Source organism: Prionailurus bengalensis, chromosome A1 (assembly GCF_016509475.1).
Source record: "Prionailurus bengalensis isolate Pbe53 chromosome A1, Fcat_Pben_1.1_paternal_pri, whole genome shotgun sequence".
In the NCBI taxonomy this organism is placed as follows: Eukaryota; Metazoa; Chordata; class Mammalia; order Carnivora; family Felidae; genus Prionailurus; species Prionailurus bengalensis.
In genome coordinates, this window is record NC_057343.1 from 66,909,279 (window position 1) to 66,930,486 (window position 21,208).

Sequence of the window (21,208 nt, forward strand, 5' to 3'; positions counted from 1 at the left end):
GTTAAATAAAATATATCGTTCAAATTAATTTTACCTCTTTCTTTTTACTTTTTAATGTGGTTGTTAGAAATTTTTAAATTATGTACCTGGCTTATGTTACATTCCAACTAGAAAGAGCTGCTTCACATACTTGATGAATGTCGCTATCTTTTTTTTTTTCTTAATGTGTATTCATTTTTGAGAGAGCACAAGCAGGGAAGGGGCAGAGAGAGGGGGACAGAGGATCTGAAGCGGACTCTGCACTGAGAGGCTCACAGCAGCAAGCCGGATGTGGGACTCGAACTCGCGAACCCTGAGGTCAAGTCAGACGCTCAAACAACTCAGCCACCCAGGAGCCCCGGTGCCATCTTTTCTCATGGCTCCTACCACCTGTACACCAATCACCCTCAAACATGTTTCTCCAGCACTTATTTCTTTTCTGAACCTCAGATTCACATACCCAACCCAAACACAACATCTCCTTCATAAAATCTGTTCCTGCTCCTCCTACAGCTGCCTGGGCCGCGTCTATACCTACTGAGTCAGTAGACCAGAAGCCTACGGTGCTTCCCTGGTTCCCGCTCTCCTCACATCTTCCCCAAACCCTGTGGACCAACTCTAGTCCCTCCTACTTCTTAACTTTCCCTCAGGATTCCCACCACATTCCATTTCCACTATCACTGCCCTCACAGACTTTTAGCAGGTTCTCCACGCTCCTTACCTTCCCTCTAACCTATGCTAGACACCTAACAATAGGTGGGTGTTTTAAAATGCAAATCGCCTCCCGCTCAAATGTCCTTTCCTGCCTCCAGTGGCCTTGAGGGGTCACCCAGGCCCTTAGGATAGTATCCTTCTCTGCCTTTTCCCAGTTCCCACATGGCACTGCTCCTCCAGCTGTGTTGAACCACCGATTCTGCCATGTACCCCACTCTCCCAAGACTCTGGATCTTTGCCCAAATTGTGCCTGGAATGTCCTTCTGGTTCCCTTGTGCCGGCGTGGCTCTCATACTTCAGGACTCCCAAGCTCCTCCCTGCAAAGCCCTCCCCAACCAACCCAACCCTCAGACTGGCTAAGGAGGCCCCCACCTGCTCTCATAGCCACCTGTGTCCCCTTGCATCATATGCCTCGGTGGGTGCCATATTGTCTTTTTACTTTTGTCTCTCTCTCCCATCAGACGACGAGCTTCTGAAAGGCAACAGCCATTCCTGGTACGTCTCTGTATCCCCAGCGTCTCACTTAGTGCCAAGTGCATGCTAATAAAATATCATCATCATCACGACAATGATAATAATAGCCACAGACATTGAGCAGTTGCTGCCTGTCAGAAACTGTGTTCTCTTCTCTGCACAGTTGTCATTTTCAGTAAGAAGTTTATCATGTTTCTTAAAACAATAAAATTTACGGGATGCTTGGGTGGCTTAGTTGGTTAAGCGTCCAGTGACCGATTTCAGCTTAGGTTATGATCTCACGCTTCATGGTATCGAGCCCCCCGTCAGGCTCTGCACTCTCAGACCCTGCTTGGGATTCTGTCTCTCTCTCTCTCTCTCTCTCTCTCTAAATGAATAAATATTAAACAAATAAAATAAAATTTAAGCAAGTGCCCAGGACTGTATGAAATACCACAAAAAAACCACTAAGGAGAATATTCTTTATAGGACCTGAAAATATAATTGGGTAACAACAATAGTGCATGATTATTCCAGACAAAACCACCACCTAAAGACAGACATCATGCAAATAACTTGTAATTTATTAAAGTGAAATCAAAACCTTACACAGAATATGGTTTTGTTCACCAACATTAATGAAGCATGGGATGCTTCTGCCCAATCTTAAATAATCCCTATTAGTGTATCCATTCAACAATCTGTGTGATATGTATAGCATGGTGTGGCGATGAATATTATATTTCTCTAAACATATGCTTTTGTATGTATGGGGATACAGATATATATCTTTGAAAATAATCAAGAGACAGAAAAGAAACACATGCATCATTTAAGGCAACAAAGGCCAAACAGGTTTCCAAGCCCATTAGAACTTCGGAATACGGAGAGACAAATGTGGACTGCTGTAACCAGGGACCCCTCCTGCAGGTTGTAAGATTTGAAGCGGAAGCTGACGCAGATTGAATGCACGGAAGGAAGAAGAGGGGTTTTTCAAGGTGGAGGAGAACAGCTTGAGCAAAAGCATGGAAGAGGCCTTGGGCATGTTCTAAGAACACTGGTTTGGCTTCTCTGTGAAGTTAAATCTCACCCGTGTCTTTAAACATTGCAACAGACTATTTTTTTTCATCTCCTCTGACTCATGTCTGTGCTTTTGTCTCATTTGTGGTGCAGGGTGAAGGACTGTGCCTTTCTGATGAGCACCAGTCACTCCCCAGGATATAGCACTGTCAGAGACGAAAACAACGTTGTCTCACTCCTTCAGTCCTCTGAGGTGAGAGCAGGCTGCTTCACGGTTCACACGCTGTTCTGCTGCTGGTTAGCGGGCTTGTGCACCCCCGTTCCACCTGGACATATAAATTACCGTCTGCACTCCAAGTGCTTCAGAGATGGCCAAAATTGATCATGTGGGGAGGTAACGGAGGTCTGTTACTGTTTTTATTGACATCTATGGAACAATCCTGAGCTTTGAGCAAATTTAGCACACCAAGCAGTTTGTATAACCTCTGACCGTCTATTTTTCAGAACTCACATGCGAAACTGTGGGTAGAATTTGCTATACCTGAGATTATAGGGGTGTGGTATATTAGAGGGAGATAAAACCATCAGGGGAAGCCACAACCTGACCTTAGACCCACCAAATGGGACTAGGCAGACCCTGAAGACTTCACCCAGGAGTCGGGCTGGAGGATAAAGCAAGATGGCCTTGATCACTTCTTCCCTTGATCTAGATTGAAAGGTCAAGGGTGGATATAAGCTGCCTACTGTGCTATGCATTTACTGCTTCCATCTCCCTCCTGATGAAATACTAGAAGAGCAGATAGGATGCCACAGCCACCTCCCAGGCTGCCTGAGGAAGAAGAGACAGGAAAATGCGAATCTGGGGAAAATTTTTGGTGTTCAGAACAGACCATTAAAACAGGAGGGGTAGATAGGGTTCACCATATATGAATTTAAGCTGTCTTAAATATGAATTTCCGAACTTCAATGTCTTGTTTCCCCTCCCGCCTGCAGAGGCTGGGCTGACCAATGCAGAATCTAAGGTAAGCAAAGTTCACAGCTCCCAGGAGGTGGCCCATTGGGACCCCTTGGCTGGGTTGAGTCACTGGAAGATTCTGTGCATTCCCTGGACTATAACAGCATAGGATGAGGCGTGTGACCCAGTCTTCAAGGCCCAGGTTCAAGTGACCCCTGCAACTCCCATGCCTCGTGTTGTCTAGTGCACTATTGACCGGACCTGATTATGGAATCAGATCTGCTGATTCAGTGTGCTGGCAAGTATTGTAAGCCCCAATTAGCTTAAAGTAGAAAGAAATGATGGTCAAGTGCGGGTGGCTGGGTGGGGAGGAAAATTGGCAGAATTAAGGCTTGAGGTACAAAGCTGGGTACGCTATTTTCTACATTACACTTAAACCTTTCTATAACTGCAGCCCGCAAGAGAAATACATCTGATGAAAACCACATGATTCTAATTAAATGAACTAAGCAATGCTTCTTTGTGCTAAAGATTTCATGGTTTGCCTCATTTGTAATAGGAGGAGAAAACATTTTAAAAGAATAAACTTTTGAAAGCAATCCATGTTTACCGACCAAGTAACGTATAAGCTCATTCGAGGAAAGGCAAAATAAACCAATATCAAAAACGTGTTCCAAAAAAACAAAGTTTGTACAAACATTCGCCATTGCAACTAAGATATCTCAAGGCATACTAAATATGTCATTTCTACAATTTCCCCCAGATGTGATCATTTGCTAAATCACAAGAGGGCAAGTGGGGAAGGAGGGGAGCTGAGGAGAATGGCATAGGCTAGAAGCAGCTTCCAGACAATTCTCTTCCTCTAAGTTTTATTCCACCCACCAACAACATCCTTCCTTTTCTGTCCCTTCCAATTTCCAATCACTTTTCCCCATTCTCTGAAGACTTTGACAGTTGACTCCTGCCTTTGTCCAATTCAAGGTCTGTGTGAACACCCATCCAGTGTCTAGGCTTTCGTCTCCTTGACCTCATCTCCAATAAATTCCTTCTTTCCTCTAGCTTGACTTTTCTCTCATGCCCTTGCCCAATCCATGACCAAATACTGTTGATTTTACTTCCCAACATTGTCTCAAAACTGTTCACTTTTCTCTACTTTTCACCTATACTGTGTTGACTCAACGTCATCCATTGCCTAAGCAGGGTCCATAGCCTGTGTATATCTCCCACACCCATTCTCTCTCCCCACTGGAGCTACTGTAAAATACTAGTTTGATCATCTTATGTCTGTTGCTTAAAACTGAGCATCTGAATAGAGTCCAGTTCCTCATAGGGGAAGGTTCCAGATTCTTAGCATGGACTCAAGCTCCCGAGATTTGGCCTCTTGCCCTCCCTGCAGTTACATCTTTCCCCACGCCTCTCCTTAATCCCCAAGCTTCAGTCTTGTGGAGCTTATTTCAATTCTTAGAATGTCCTAGATTCTTTCCAGCTTCAGAGTCTTTGCCCAAACTCTTCTGTTTGGATGCAATGTCCTTTCTCCATTGCTTTATTGTCACTCTCCAGCCTGGTTATTTCTTAGCCCTCGTTACTGCCTATTTAATTTGGACTGAAGGGGAAAAACTAGGAGGCTGGGGATATAAAGGACAAGCACAGCTTGGTTTTGCACATAAGGAGTTTGCATTGGACACTTGCTCAATCTCATCTAACCTAATCCCACCTCGGAAAGAAGAAATTATTTTACATCCAGGAGTGTACTGAGGCACACGGATGAGGAATTTAAGATGGCAAGAGTTGTCTGAATCATGGCCACTGCAATCTGTCGTGTGCGTTCTGTCCTGCTCAAGGGAACAGCGTCAGGAGGTGGGTAGGAGCTAAAATCCATCCACACTTGACATGCCAAACTACGCGTCTGTGGGGACTGCACCAGCTGAAGATGTGCCTTCTTTTCTGCACAAAGTGGGGTTGGGACTACCTGATTCACATCCCAAAGATGCTGGCCCTTTGGTCATTTCAGAGGTGTCCAAAGAAAGGGAAGAGCCTGAAAGTCAACCAGATAATAAAGGAGCCAAAACAAAGCCCAGTGCTTGTGACGGGTCCATTACTCTACCACGAAGCAACTCAAACAGTTAACTGTGAGGCAGAACAGAAGAGAAGATCTAAATACGCATTGAGTTCTGAGATGGCAATTAAGGACATCTAACAGAGTCTGTAAGTGGTTCCTCTCTGACTTTAAGATGTCTCTTCGAAGTCAAGAAGGGTCAAATAGAGCCTCCAAACACACATCTTGCTGTTTAACATTCCCAATAATCTAGCATTAACCCCTCCATTGCTTTCAGATACTGCACCACTGGCTGCAAAATTAAAATTAGAATCAATACAATGAGTACCCAGGACGTAAAACAATTCAAGGCTCTATTTCAGCCTGAAGGTTCATTTAAGCTGTAGGAATAAAAAGAAAAGACCGCCCTTTGTTCTCTTCATTTCACAATCCCGCAAATGGCCTCTTAGCCAAAATAGCTCCTCTAATCTTTAAGTTTTAATTAGCTGCCCACAATTCATAAAATATCAGGAATTAAAATGCTGATACCTCATTCTCCTGAGAAATGGCACACAATTAACCTCTTTTTTCTGGTTAAAGACAGAAATTGAGAAAGGGTAATGACAAAATTAATCTATTCGGATGGCAAGGCCTTCCACAGTTCTAGAAAACAGCCTCTGACCCTGCGTCAAAGGGAAAGCGATTCCGAGTGCATGGAGAAACAGCGGACTCGCGGCCGGGAGCCTTTTGTATGCATGACGAGTTACATCGCAAAACCATATTGGGCACCCCAACTCTGAGAAAAATGTTGAATGATTCCCCAGTTAACCGACCCAACCCACCTTCCTTTTCCCTCTGAAAATGGGGATACACAGGCATTAAATAATGTCTGAAGGCCCGACTTTGTATCGAGGTGGAAGAAAAGTCTAAGAAACAAACACCTTCCTGGAATGATCTCAAGATCAGACTATCGAGCTGGCAGTAAGGTCAAATGGAATTTCTGGTACGGAGTTTATGCTTTTCTAGAACAATTATTCCCCCCCGGAAGTCGATTTTTCTTTTTTTTTCATTTTCTGATGGTAAATATTTAAATAAGATTAGCCATATCCATTTAAACTTGGTGGAAACCTCACGGAAACAGAAGAGAGTCCCAAACATTTTAACATACGCTCTCAATGAAGACACTGGAGGCGACGGGGAATCTGGACGTTGTAGAGTCCATCCGCTTGCCTTCAAAACCCACCGTGGCAGCTCATTTAGCTGTGTGATCTAGGGTAAGTCGCTTAACCTCTCTGAGCTTTTGTTACATATCTCTAAAGGGAGGACAAAAACTGTTGTGAGGATGAAACAGAGAATGCTTGCAACAGAACCTGGCACTTTACTAGTGCTCGTTAAGGAGCTGCTACTGTTGTCAATAGAGGAACCCAGATATCTTTAATGAGTACGGAGAAAGATCCTGTTCCATGTTAAGAACCTTGGTAATTCTAATTGCTGCTGTTTGTTTTTAGGGAGCAGCTCTACTGAGCTGTAACTCATATACGGTACAATTAACCTATTTAAAGTGCCCACTTCAGTGGCTTTTAGTACATTCACGGAGCTGTCACACTATCACCACAATTAAAAATTTCCTTTTTAATGTTTATTTATTTCTGAGACAGAGAGAGACAGAGCATGAGTGGGGGAAGGGCAGCGAGAGAGGGAGACAGAGAATCCGAAGCAGGCTCCAGGCTCTGAGCTGTCAGCACACAGCCCGACACGGGGCTCAAACTCACTGACCGTGAGATCATGACCTGGGCTGAAGTCGGTCACTCAACCGACTGAGCCACCCAGTTGCCCCTATCACCACAGTTTAGAACCTTGCGTTACTGCAAAAAGAAACTCCATACTCATGGGGAATTATCACTCCCCAATCCCTACTTTGTCCCAACCTTAAGCAACGACTAATCCACTTTCTGTCTCTGTAGTTTTGCCTATCTGGGACATTTCATATGAATCGAATCATAGGATATGTAGTCTCTCCGTGAATGATTTCTTTCACTCAGCATTATGTTTTCAAGGTTCGTCCAGGCTACAGCACATAGCAGGACTCCATTCCTTTTCACAGTTGAACATTATTTTATTACAAGAATATATGTACATTTTGCTTATCCATTGCTATTTTTCCTTGATAGAGTAATTTTAAATTCAATGCTAAATATGTATATATTATATGCATAAATATATGTAAAATATATTTATATGTATAAATATATGTAAAATATATTTATATCTATAAATATATGTAAAATATATTTATATCTATAAATATATGTAAAATATATTTATATCTATAAATATATTTATTTATAATTATATAAACACATTTATGCATAAATATATATATTTATGCATAAACATATATTTATGCATAAATATATGTTTACACATAAATATATACATATATATAAATCTATTATATGTATATATTATATGACATTTAATATGAATCTTTATCCATATAGAGCTGCTTTCTAGCCTACAAAGTGTGCTGACAGATGTGATTTCATTTGAGCATGCACAATGTGTTTTTAATTTTTTTAATGTTTATTTATTTTTGAGAGAGAGAGAGAGTGAGCAGGGGAGGGGCAGAGAGAGAGGGAGACACAGAATCCGAAGTAGGCTCCAGGCTCTGTGCTGGCAGCACAGAGCCCGACGGGGGGCTTGAACTCACGAGCTGTAAGATCATGACCTGAGCCAAAGTCAGACACTCAACCGACCGAGCCACCCGGGGGCCCCTGAGCATGCACAATGTTATTTGCAGCTCACAACAGGTGTTGTTACACATTTCATAGATGAGCCCAAAGAAATTATACATCTTAGCAGAGATTACACAGCCACACGGTTGTGGGAGCTGGGGCTCAAACTCAGACCTTCTTGGTAGAGCCCACACGTTTCCTGATACAGCTGAGCTACAATGAACGTCAGCCTAGCAAACAACGAGGGTAGGGGAAGGTCACAGCTTCAGGGTACACTTTCGGTGTCTTGGAGGGAGCTGAGAGAAGGTAATAAATAAGAGCTCTTTTCCATGACCTCCGCTTGCTCCCCAGATGTAGTCAGCGGCAACTACATTGCCAGGGGGAGGGGATCTTGGCTGTGCAACTTCCAAGTGAATTTATCACTTCTCATATCACAGCTACTACTGGAGTTGACCCGTTCCTGGAGAAGCAAAACAACAGTAGCCTTGTTAAGTATTCTATCTTCCCACCCCGCTGGCTAAGTGCCTGGCTGCGGCTTTACACCAATGCCATTTCTAAGCATCACCACTGTGACCAGAGACGCACTGGCCCTGGACTGATGGGAGAAGGAACACTTCCTTCTGTACTGAAACCCCCAGGTGAACCCTATATGCTTTGCTGCAAATGGGCATAAGAGCTGGCTCCCTCCTGTTGTTTAAACTGCCCTGCTCCTTCAGCTGGGGAGAAATGACCCCAAATTATTTTACTTTTCAAAAGACATCCTGAGCACTTTAGTTTTTAATCACTTTTTTATTTCCCCCCAAGCCTAAATCAAAGCGATTTGCTAACAATAATCTTTCAGGAACCCGACTCTAGTGCGTGCGGACGTGTATACAAAATCTCGAAGAGATTTAGGGAGAGGGGGAGAAAAAAAGGGGGTTGGAAATCCATCTGTGGATTTAAATTCAGTAAAATGAGCTTATTACTGGCCCCTCTCCCCCCTTACCTGCAAAACTCAAAACCAGCTGTGATGGGGGCTAGAACGTGGGAACATAACCAAGAACTATCAGTTGCTCCCTTCTCTCGGAAGCTGTGGTCAACCCAGCACAGAGAAGTGCAGCGGGCTGTAGCACCTCCAGGACAACTCTAGGAGTAAGAGCAGCCCTGCCCAGTTCGTGAGGCGAGCTGGGGAGCTGCTGTGTGTGTGTGGCCTCCTGTCCGCTCCGGACGAGAAGGACGTGTGGCCACAGAGGACCCAGGACCAGACCAGCCTTTGACCTTCGCCACGGCCTGCCAGCTCTCAGCAGCCCTCGGTCCATGTTCAGGCCAGACCCTCACCCGGTGTCATTTGCAAATGGCCTTGGGACCCTTCAGATACGTGGACTCAGAGCCCTGTGCACTGAGGTAGGAGAGTACAAGCTGAGCCAGCATCACTAACTGGGCTCCTTGGTGACTCTTTCCTTCAATGAAAAGAGAAAGACTTTGTTCCATGTTAAGCGCCTGCTCCTCAGTTGCTTTCTTCCCCCCAGGGAATAACGAAATCTTCTCTTGGTTCATCCTCAGTAGTTGTTTCTAGAGACCCCCAGCAGAGTTGCATTATGGGCTCAATTTTGTCCTCCCCAAATGCACATTTTGAAGTCCTAACCCCCAGTATCGCAGAATGTGACTGTGTTTGGAACTAGAGTTGTCACGGATGCAATAACCCGGTACGACTGGTGTCCTTATACAAAGGAGAAATCTGGAACCAGACACACACAGAGGGAGAACACCATGTAAAGATGGAGGCGGAGATCAGGTGCCGCTTCTGTACCCCAAGGAACGCCAAAGATTGCCAGCACGTCACCGGAAGCTAGGTGACAGGCATAGAGCAGACTCTGGCTCACAGCCTCAGAAAGAACCAACCCAGCCCACACCTTGATCTTGGACTTCTTAGCTTCCACACCTGTGAGACAGTAGCCACCAAGTGTGTGGTACGTTGTCATGGCAGCCACAGCCAACTAATGCAGACCCCTCGCCTTGGTTTTCAGAATTACTCCCACCTCATCTTGTATCCTTCCCTCGTGTCAGGGAAGCCAGCCTCTCTCATTCCAGTCTCATTTTATTGTTTATTCCTTTAAGTTTACTTACTTATTTTGAGAGAGAGAGAGAGAGAGAGTAGATGAGCAGGAGCAGGGGAGAGGCAGAAAGAGAAGAGAGAGAGAGGATCCCAAGCAGGCTCCAAGCTGTCGGCGTCAAGCCCTACGCGGGTCTCGAACTCACGAACCATGAGATCGTGACCTGAGCTGAAACCAGGAGTCGTACAGGTAACCGAATGAGCCCCCCAGGGGTCCCCCAGTCTCATCTTCGAGGCAGGGGTGCTCCTTTCGCCTCCGCAGGACTTTGTGCGACGGTGCAGTGCGTTAACATTGAACACGGCTCTAGAGGCCTTTGCACAGCTGAGAATACTAGAACGCTGTCTCCTTTTAATAAATTCATTCCATTTATGCCTCTGTACTAAGTTTTCAAGGAGATGAGTTATTTTCACATGACAACTGGCACAGGAATGTAGCAAATATCTTTTTCAAGCTTAGTATATGCCAACCTCTGTTTTAGTTACATCTATTAGCAATTTGATGATCACAACAATCCTATGAGGGAGATGTTATTATCATCATCGTCATCATCATCATCATTTTACAAGTTAGAAAAACTGAGGCAAGGAGAGATTGAATAATTTCCTCCAAAAAATCAGATTCAAATCCAGGCTGCAGCCTGGCACTGGAATCTGTGCTCTGAACCACTATGCATCTTGCAAGCAGATTTAATAGCATTGACGTGGGTTTTGAATGTGGCCCATCCTTCCAGGTGTGAGTCATCTCTGCTCATCCCAGGGACCCTGAATCTGGGATGATGATACATTTTCAGTCCACTGTCAGTGGGTTGTATTATACCTTAGGACTAGCAGAACTGGGAGCCACTGGCAGCACCCCCACAGAGAGCACAGCAACATTCAGCACCCTGAGGGTGCTAATGTACCCATGTCAGTGCCCGGCAGAACCATGGGAGCGGCCGTGAGGCCAAGCAGGTGAGAGAAACCGATAGACCGGAGTTCCAATGGGGGTGCCCAGCAACCTGAGAATCCGTGAAACGCCCCCAAGCAGGTAGGCAAGATTCTCTCCGATTGCTGAGGTCTTCCATAAATAGTTGGGGCCAGAAAACTCTGGGTTATTACCAATATCGTGACCCTGTCTATACCTTTGAGTTGGTAAGGCATGGTGAATCGCAAAAACGTGCTAATAGCATATCAGTACTTCACAATAGCACAGCCCTGCCTAGGTCGCCCTCTTCAAGGGCAAATGTCTCCTGCCACCCCACCAGAGGCTCTATGGAAAACTGCAGTCAAGTCAGCTCCTCATCAGGCATCCCAAGGAGGTGTTAGCTGGAAATAGGACAGCCCTCCATGCAAGGAGAAAAGGGCTATGCTTCCAAAATGGTGTCAAGAACCAGCTCAGAAGCTGGTAGTGACGCAAAATCCCTCTACAGGGGCGCCTGGGTGGCGCAGTCGGTTAAGCGTCCGACTTCAGCCAGGTCACGATCTCGCGGTCCGTGAGTTCGAGCCCCGCGTCGGGCTCTGGGCTGATGGCTCAGAGCCTGGAGCCTGTTTCCGATTCTGTGTCTCCCTCTCTCTCTGCCCCTCCCCCGTTCATGCTCTGTCTCTCTCTGTCCCAAAAATAAATAAACGTTGAAAAAAAATTTTTTTTAAAAATCCCTCTACAAATAGAGAAAGTGAGCCCTTCAGTTAAGGCCCAGCGAGCCAAAGGATGACACAGAAAGGTGGCAACTGTTGAAGGGCCAGTGGTAGATACGGTGTAGGATCCAGACAGACTTAACAGGCCCAACTCCCAAGAATCTTCTAATCGCAAGGCCTGGACCTGATGACAGAACGTTGACAACAGACAATAACGTTTGGGGAGCTGCTGGGGCCCGTGATGTCCAGCAGCTGCTCTTTGAAGGGGACCCTCCCAAGCTCACCTACTGAAGACCAACCTACTCAGGCTCTCAACCCCTCACGAACGAATGAACTGGTAATTGGTGGATTAAGTCACACATTTCTAGTATTAAGACATGTTTCTGTTTGTGTTGGCCTGTTTGGTTTCTTCATATCTCTCTGAACACAAAACCTTTCTTTAGTGCTTACTCTCTCGGTTACACCTGGAAGGTTTTCAAAACATGTTTATCTAGAAAGTTAGTTGAATCTTACGTTTAAACATAGCAGTCAGAACATCTTAAGTAACTTGAAAGATAGACGGAATGTTACTGTTGTTGTTATTAAGACATTTATTGAATGTCATTACAGGTAATGACACCATGTCATGTGTGACTGCGGCCCTAGCTCACGGGTCTGTGACCTAAATTAACCTGGGTTAGTGCTCTCACAGATCCTGTTCTCCAAAATGCCTCAACTTGTCTCTGTCAGATGGAGACAAGCCATGCTCATTTTGGAACACTAACAAAGCAGCCCAGCTCCCTGCTCTCCTGTTCTGCTTTGTTGAAGGGTTAGGACCTTTTGGCGCCTTGTTTTTTAAATTATGCAAGTGAGAAGTTTTGTAAAATACAGATAAAGAAACAAACAAACCAACAAAAACACTGAAAATCATCCACAAGCTTAGACTAACCACACCACCTTTTTGGTCTTTCTGAAAGAGTTGCCATATTGTCAAATCAATAGATGTCAAGAAGTATTTCTGGAGAACATAAAAGGTTTCTGGCACAGGGCTAAGTGATGGAAAGGCATAGAAAAGGAGTAAAAAACCTCAGTCTCGGCCCTCAAAAGAGTTCATTCTCTTGTTAGGGAATATAACATAGACGAATACAGCCTGGGGCCATGACATGTTAATGAGCCATCTTTGGGGGGTGTGAAGGGAGGAGATGGATTATTATTTGTTGACTAAATAGGCATTGAGCACCTGTTCAGAGCTCTCTGCCATGAACACAGATCAAGGTCTCAGGAAGTAACAGTAGCCAGTCAGGGAAAAAGACCAGGGGAATTCAATAAAATATTACCTACACAGCTCCATGGACAAGGTGTGGGAGGTACAGGAAGATGCAGCGTCTAAACCCTCCTGGGGATTCAGGCGAAGCTGATGCTGACAGAGCTTCCTGCGGCGACCTGGGCGTGCAGGGGCCTTCCTGCCCACGCGGTGTGCCCAGCGCTGCGCACTGAGCACTTGTCCTACCCGGCTGGCTTACTTTTCACCATAGCGCTAGAAAATAAGCCATTTTTTTATTAAAAAAAATTTTTTTTTTAATTTTGAAAGAAAAAGAAAAGAAGCCATTTACTTTTTTCCTATTTTGTAGATGGAGAAACTGAAACCGAGCAGGGTTAGAGAACGTGGGAACAGTACTCAGCCAACAGGTGGAGCCCGAGCTCAGGTACCTGCCGCCAGGGGCCGGCCTCTGGACCGTTCCCCACGCCAGGTGTATACACGCCGTGGTGGCGACAGCGGCCACTGGGTTTCATTTGGCTTCTCCTCTAACTCCTGCTGCGACATACTTCCTCCTCTTCATCCACTGCAGTCGGAAAAAAAAACATAGTTTTGGTGTACCATCCGTCTGTTTTCACAATGTGAGAGTTCAAGGCTATGAACAACAGACTGCTGCAATGAGCCCCAACTCGAATACTTTCGCCAGTTTGGCTGAGGGTAACGGGCCCACCATTGCCCACCACGCATGCAGCTAACTCAGATTTAAAAGGAATGAAGTTGTGTTCAGGCTGTCTGGAAGCTTCTCTCTGTGCCTAAAATAAAAGCCCTTTTCTGAGGATTCCCACTATAGCCTGCTAGATCAATTGTCAGCGCTGTGCGTCTGCTTCCTACCCTCACCCCCACCATCCTGGGAGAGGGGATGTGACTGTCCTCCACGCAGCCTGCCTGGCTTCTTCTCTGCTGTTCTTGCCCTCTTCCTCCGGTTCCTCCGCCTTGTAGGGTGACCAGTGCATGCCCTACAGCCATTCCAGGTCACATGACCTCTTTCAGTCCCCACTGCTATTTGATAATAGCATTTTCTTGCTGGAACATGGAAATGCTCAAGTATCTCTTCCTGAAGTCAAAGCCACCGTTTTGAGCAGGTAGCATTTTGCCATAAGGAAGCGAACACACCTTCCAAACAGAAAAGTGCAGGCCGGGACAGAGTCACATGCCCAGGGTACAGTAGACAGTGAGCTTTCTGGGAGGTCAAAATGGGAGAGATCCAGAAAAGCTTAAACTGTGGAAGAGGTTCTGTGCAGAAGCAATACTTGAGAGAGAATTTGAAAGATGGATATGAATTTGAGGAGACACTAGAGGAACAAGGTGTGGAATAAACAAACATCTGATTGTATTTTTTTCCTGAGCAATTTACCAACTTGACATAAGAAATGCTTAAAAGCAAAATGTTTCCATGCCGCTGTAGACCTGTCCTCCATCCCTCCCTGACCAATAGCTTAACCTACTCAACAAAATCAAGTCTTCATTTTACAAAAAGAATAAAACCAAATTTTTACGTTAATTATTGTTCCTAAAATAAGAGATCAGACCATTCGAATTTAGACACAGTTTATGGCTTTAATATTAAAGTCCTTTTACAATCATATCTTTGGAACTTCATTCAGTTAGGGAATGTAAACACCGTTGCTCTTGGGTGAGATGATCTCTGAATGCTTCACGGGACAGTATAAATATGGTTTAAAAGTTCAGCTCAGGTTTACAACTGGCTAGGAGAAAAAGAAAGAAAGAAAAAAGAAGAGATATCGCGTCCCTTTAAAAGCTTTACAACAGCATGTGCATCGATACTGCTTGTGTAAAAGGAAATATATGTGCACGTGCTCGTCTATACAAAAATTAGTTACTGCAGGATACACGAGAAGTTACTAACAGTGCTGGTCTCAGACGGGAACTAGGCTCAGCGATAAAAAGGAGACGAGCCTCTCATTCCCCTTTACATGCCTGTCACCTTCGTTTGAGGCCACCAAGAATGCGATGGCCAACTTCCTTCCTGAATTCTCACCACAGGCAGCCAGCACCTCAAACATGCGTCTCCACGTGTTTCAATTTGCCTGAAACTCTATCAAACGCCCCCAATTTTTACCTTCCTGACCCTGAGTTCATATTTAAGCAGACAGTTGCTCTGAGAAAGTTATTTAGGAAACAAAAGAAAGAAAGTAGTTTACTTGCAAAGAAGTTTAATGAGGGAGCCCAAGTTTTAAAAAGAGTAGCTGAAAAACAAAACAGAAGTTGGGGCGCCTGGGTGACTCAGTCAGCTAAGCGTCTGACCTCGGCTCAGGTCACGATGTCACAGTTCATGCGTTTGAGCCCTCACATCACGCTCTGTGCTCACAGCTCGGAGCCTGGAGCCTGCTTCAGATTCTGTGTCTCCCTCGCTCTCTCTGCCCCTCCTCTGCTCACTCCCTCCCTCTTTCTCTCTCTCTCTCTCTCTCTCTCTCAAAAATGAATAAACATTCAAAAACAAAACAAAACAAAAGCAAGCAAAAAACTGAAATAAAAAAAAAAAATCAGGACCCTGGATGGCCTACTCAGTTAAGTGACCACTCTTGGTTTTGGCTCAGTCGTAATCTCATGGTTCTTAGGCTCAAACCCCGCTGCAGCACAGAGCTTGCCTGGGATTCTCTCTTTCCTCTCTCTCTTCTCTTTCCCTTGCTTGTGCTCTCACTCTCTCTCTCTTAAAATAAATAAATAAACACTTTTTTTAAATTGCCAGATAAGCAGTGTTACCAAGTTTACATTTAGTCTGTTCATGGCGGGAAAACAGATTTTGTCACAGTATTTTATCTACAAAGGTCACCACATGTCTTCAGATGTCAACATTGAAACTGTCATAGATAAAATTATCTTTGATGCGGTCCATAACTTTCAGGGACAGCTATGGTTTCATTTATTATGGGGATTCCAAGCAGACAGACGGATCCCCTGGAAGACCATCTTGGTTTATCTCAGGATGCAAAGTGCTTTTTAAAAATTTTTGTCTGACTACAGTGCATGATTTCTCAGGCACACTAACTCATCACAGAGGCAGGGCCAAATGTCATATTGTTTTTAGACATACTTAGCATTAAGAGATAATAGGATCCATCTCTCTGAGACCACCATCATCGTTATGGTCTCTGCCTGCAATGTCCGCACCCCATTGTGCACTAAAACTGTACAAGTGACTAATGTCAGCCCCCTGTGACATCTCACACGACCTCAAGGAGAAGTCAAAAATAAGAACTAGAAAACCAGTTAAGCAGAGGCCTGCAGGCAGTATTTTTGACCAACCGGATACAATAGAAACAATGTATTAAGTTGACCCGAGAGACTTTCCCAAGTCCCTGTGGAAATCAGAAACCTGAATTTTTACAACCAAACAGATTACACCTTCTGATGCACAGCTATTTGGAGAACTGCTTACAAGCATGCAGACCCTTTCCCTTTTTTGTATATGTAATCCCCTGTAGCTAACCAGCCTCAAAACAGTGCCTCAGCGATCTGAAAGACTGTCTCCTGGGCTGTCGTCCTCGGCAGGACAACGAATAAAAGCATTTACAAACCTACTTTGACGTTGGCTTTCTTTCAGCTGACACCATGCTGCCCCATCTGCTTCCTTCCTGAACTGTCAGCAGCAGCACTTACAAAGAAACCACAACTCCGATCTTTTTAAAGTGTCTGATGGGTTACGAAGATGCCACCCCAAACATACCACTTTAGCATGAAAATTATTTTGACTCTGAAGGTAATTGACAAGAAGCTGTCTGCCCTTCCCCGTTTGCCTAAAAGCAGGACATAAAGATGTGTCCTTCACCAGCTCCCCCATCTCCTACCAGGAAGGACAGAAGTTAATCATCAAAGACAACAGTACACCCTGATCAGCCTATAAATGGCGCCAGAGGAATCTATGTAACAAATTTTACTAACTAGCCTATCTGCCATTAGTTTCCCATTTTTTTGCCTTCCCACCATTTGCCAGCCAGGAAACTTAGTCTTTTTCCTTGGTCTTGTCACTTCTGTACAAACTTACTGTTCTTTTGTTAAGATGCTATATAGGACCAAGTTCTCACCACCCCTTTGAGCTACTCATCACTGGGTACTCCCACATGTATGCACAATGCACAGGTTAATAATCTTCTGTTTGCTTTGTTGTTTTTTCTTGTTAATCTGTCTTTTGTCAGTCTTATTTCTAAGGCCCCTGCTGAGAAGCTAAGAGGGTAGTGATCAAAAGTGTTTTTCCTCCCCTACACCCCAAAAGTTGACTAGCAGTCCTCTTAAACACCGATAAATCTATTCAAAAGCAATTCTCCAGTTTCTCCTATCTTGGTCAGACCATTTTCTATCACAAAATAGGCTAAATATCTTATCACAGCTCCTCTGTTTATCTCTCCTGCCTTCATCTAAACCCATTCTTCTTGTAGCATCTCCCTAGAATTCATACCCTCCTGCAAAACAATAATTTGAAGACTGGAATCAAGTGACCCTTAGTTTTCTTTTATCTTAGCAAGTCTATTTCATATCCTTGTGTTGTTGTCTTTAAAATAAATCTCCTCTTCCTTAACCATGTTTTTGTTCTTTGTTAACCCTTTCTTCTTAAACTGAGTTAATCAAAACTGAACCAAATGCTCTCACAGGAATCTCACTAGTGCAGTGTGTAAATGAACTACTCCTTTATTTTTATATATTTCATTTTAATATATCTCAGAATTACTCCGGCTTTTCGCAAGAGCACACCTACGTAGCTCCCCCCCCCCCTTATATTCAACTATGCCTCCTACCTGATAGAGTTGTTGACAAGTTTAGTGGGATTATGTATGAAACATGCTCATTAGAATTGCCGGCACGTGAAAAGCACTCCAGAAATGGTGACTCTGTATATTCTCGATAGAGAGTCGATGAGTATATAGGAAGAGAGGTTGCTCAAAATGCAACGAATAGGCATTGAATAGGCATTGAATAAGGCAATGAATAGGCAAATATATATTTGTGCACCTGACTTTAAGACAACCCATTATATGGAAATTGGAATTTACAGAAGTAATATGTGACTTGGGTGTCTGTTGTGAAGAAGACCCTTGCCTTTGCTCAAACTGTTCTCCTTCATTCCCAGGCTCCAACAGCTAGAACTGCAAGCGACACTCCAAGATTTCAGCTAGATAGATGAGCTACACTCACACAAGGTAATCCATTCTGACACCACATATTAAGGATTATCATGTAGGAGCCATACATTCCTGGAATCTCAGGGAAATCCAAACAAGGAGTTGTATTTCTGACCATGGCTCAACGTCATACAAATCCAAGCTATAACAACGAATATGACACAAAACTAAGCAGCTACAAGCTACTACACATTTAAAATAGACATATAACCCAAGACTAATAAAATGGGCATTAACATATTTACATATTGATTACACAAAATGTCCCAATGAATTAGCAGATGCTCATCTAGTTTTATTATATATAACAATTATAACACCTTTACTATCTATATCTTAACCCTGGCCTAAAATGAATGTAGCACCGAGAGTAATTAAGAAATAAACAGTCACGTAGCACGGTGCTTGTGTGTCCCTTAGAAATTTGTCGCAAGAGCCAGATGACCCAAGTTTCTTTCTAAAAACTTATCAAGGGAATTTGAGAAGATGCCTTTTCCCTTCCGCACTGGATGACCAACCTGGAGCACGAGCACACCTTCATAACCTTTTCGCTGCCAGGAGAAGACTGGGCTGAGAACTCACTGATAAATGTGTGATGTTGATCACATTCTTTCCATTGAAAGTATTTCTTTCCTGAGGTAAGGGCTGACCCTTCACCCCCTCCTCAGTTAGAAAGAGCTGTCCCCGGTGTCAGGAGGCTCCCTAAGAGACAAGTCATGTTCAGTCTTTCTCAGCCTTCACTCCAGGAAGTGACAGTGTTTGATATCTATCAGAGCACTTCACTTGTCAATGAAAGGCAGTAAGAATGATCAGATTACAACTCTAGACTTTAATTCTTAAGGTAAAAAAAAAAAATGGTATATACATATTGTATAATTATTTTAAAACATACATGCATCACATTTTTTAAATGCTGCTTATCTTTTCACGTCCATTCCTCCCTCCCGCGAGGCCAGCAAAACCCTTTACAACCACGTCCCAGTGGGGGCCTGCCCAACTGTCCCCTTTTACCTTTCCCTCTGCAGACTTCTAACCTGATGTGTGCCTCTCACCTCCCCCAATACCAAATGTCCAGTAGCAAATACCCGATCTTAGTGTCTGCCCTACAGGGTAGTCTGAAAACTGCCTGTCTCACCTTTAGTGCCCACACCATTCCCCTTGCATTTAAACGCATGGAGAGCTGCTCGTACCCCAGTTTGCTCTCCCACATCCAAGAAATCTTCCTCTGCGGCCCCAACCAATGCCATCTTCCCCATAGAGCCTTTTAGATTAACCAGCAAAGGCCTTTGGTTTCTTCCTCTAACTAACCCTCATTTTTAAGCACCCATCTTAACCAAACATCCCAACAAGTATTCAGGTACAGTATCATTTAAGAGGTGGCAGATGTTACATGCCTGACATATATTAGGTTTAATCTTTACCATCCTACAAGGACTGTTATGTGTAAAGTGGAGATAATGATGCATTTTTTATTAAGTAATCATGAAGATGTAATAATTTCTGGCCCACAGTGGGAGGTCAATAATTAATGCTCAACTGATGAACGAATGAATAACCTGCGAGCACACAGTACTTCATAAAGGCGAAGTACCCTGTCGACCCAGGAGAACAAGAAGATCTGCAAGAACCACTACATAAGTCCCAAAAGCTTTCTGTCATGTGCTGATTCGCAACTCACCACCCTGCTGAACTACACATTCCTTTTCTAGAGGCTTTAACAAATTGAAATTTCTTCCTTCTTTAATTCAAATCTACATCCTTGCGCCTGCTTCCCCTGGGTCCTGGCTCAGCTCCCAGGAGCCACACAACATAGAATCGGAGGGAGGGCTGGGCCTCCTTTTTTTTTTTTTTTTTAGGCCACACCACCTAGATTAGCGCTGGGGAGTGGGCTCCCCCGGGTAGCTAGGAGAGTTGATCACACCCGGAACGCACACACTCACTGTGAAAGCAAAACCTCTCGGAAAAAGGTGTATTTCGAGCACGTGACAAAGTTTTATTTCAGACTCGCAGGTAAGAGGCAGCAAAAGGAAAAGGTTTGTTCACAAAAACAGTCTTAGGAAAGGACCCTTTTGGAAATACAAAGGAATTTCTAGATAAGTGGATCCTCAAACTTTAGCTGCCTCCGAATCTCACTCGCAGGGCTGCTTAAGACACCTAGAGCTGGAAACCAGTTTCTGATACTGTAGGTCCGAGGTGGGACCCAGAATTGGCATTTGAAGCCCTTGCTGCTGTTCCGGGGACCACACTTTGAGAACCACTGGCCTACACTCGAAATAAAGTTGCTCAGGTGCAAGATCGATTTTACAGAGCTGTGATGCTGCCGCGCTCTTCCACGTTTGGCAAGTAACTCAGGGTTATGCCCTCGGAGCGGTCCTGAGTGCGCCTCTACCCGGAGATACGGAGCCGCCCGGTTCCCCTACGGGCAACGCCCGACCGGGGCCACTTGAGCGCACAGCAGGGTCTGGCTTTTCAAGTTGGGATACTCGGGGAATTTAGCTTGAGGTGAAGTTGTCTTTCGTTCCCCGGGAGGCAGACGGAGCGCTTTCTCGGAGCAGCACCCTTGGGTCACTGGTGGCGCGCCGGGCGCCAGGAGCTGCGGGACTCGGGTGGGGCGTGGGCCGCCCTGCCGCCAGGCCCCGCATCGCGCATGCGCAGCAGAGCCTCGGCTGCCGGCCAGGAAGGCGCCCCGGAAGTGGCGGTGCGGGGCGGCCCCCGTCTCGGGGTAGGGGGCGCTAAGATTGGCTGTTTCAGTTCCACGCTCGCTTATCCTTCAAGTCCTCGTTCTCCAGTGGGCTGGCATTAATGAACCAGGTTACTCAGGGCAAGGGATTCGTTGGAAATTTGATTCCTTTAGGGACTAAAAAGAGAGCGCTGCCGAAACCCGGGATCGAACCAGGGACCTTTAGATCTTCAGTCTAACGCTCTCCCAACTGAGCTATTTCGGCGCCCCTTCAGTTCTCTTTAAAGTAGACTATCACTGAACTATTTGCGTCCGCCCCTTCCGTCTGTTCTCAGTCACTGCTGAAGAGTGTTCCTTCCCGGTCACTTAAACGCTTGCGTCAGAACTCCGCTCTGCTCTTTACCAGCCTAAGCCGCGTAAACCTTACTTTCTTCAACGTAACCGGCATTTCTGACTCAATTAACAGCCGCGGGGCCGCCGAGCGCGCCGGAGCGCC

General features: G+C 44.9%; 1 non-coding gene across 1 annotated transcript; it reads right to left on the reverse strand.

Moving 5' to 3' along the window:
- Positions 1-20,904: 20,904 nt before the first annotated feature.
- TRNAF-GAA lies at positions 20,905-20,977 on the reverse strand. The gene has a single exon. It is a non-coding gene; the product is annotated as a tRNA-Phe (tRNA).
- Between the last annotated feature and the right edge of the window lie 231 nt (positions 20,978-21,208).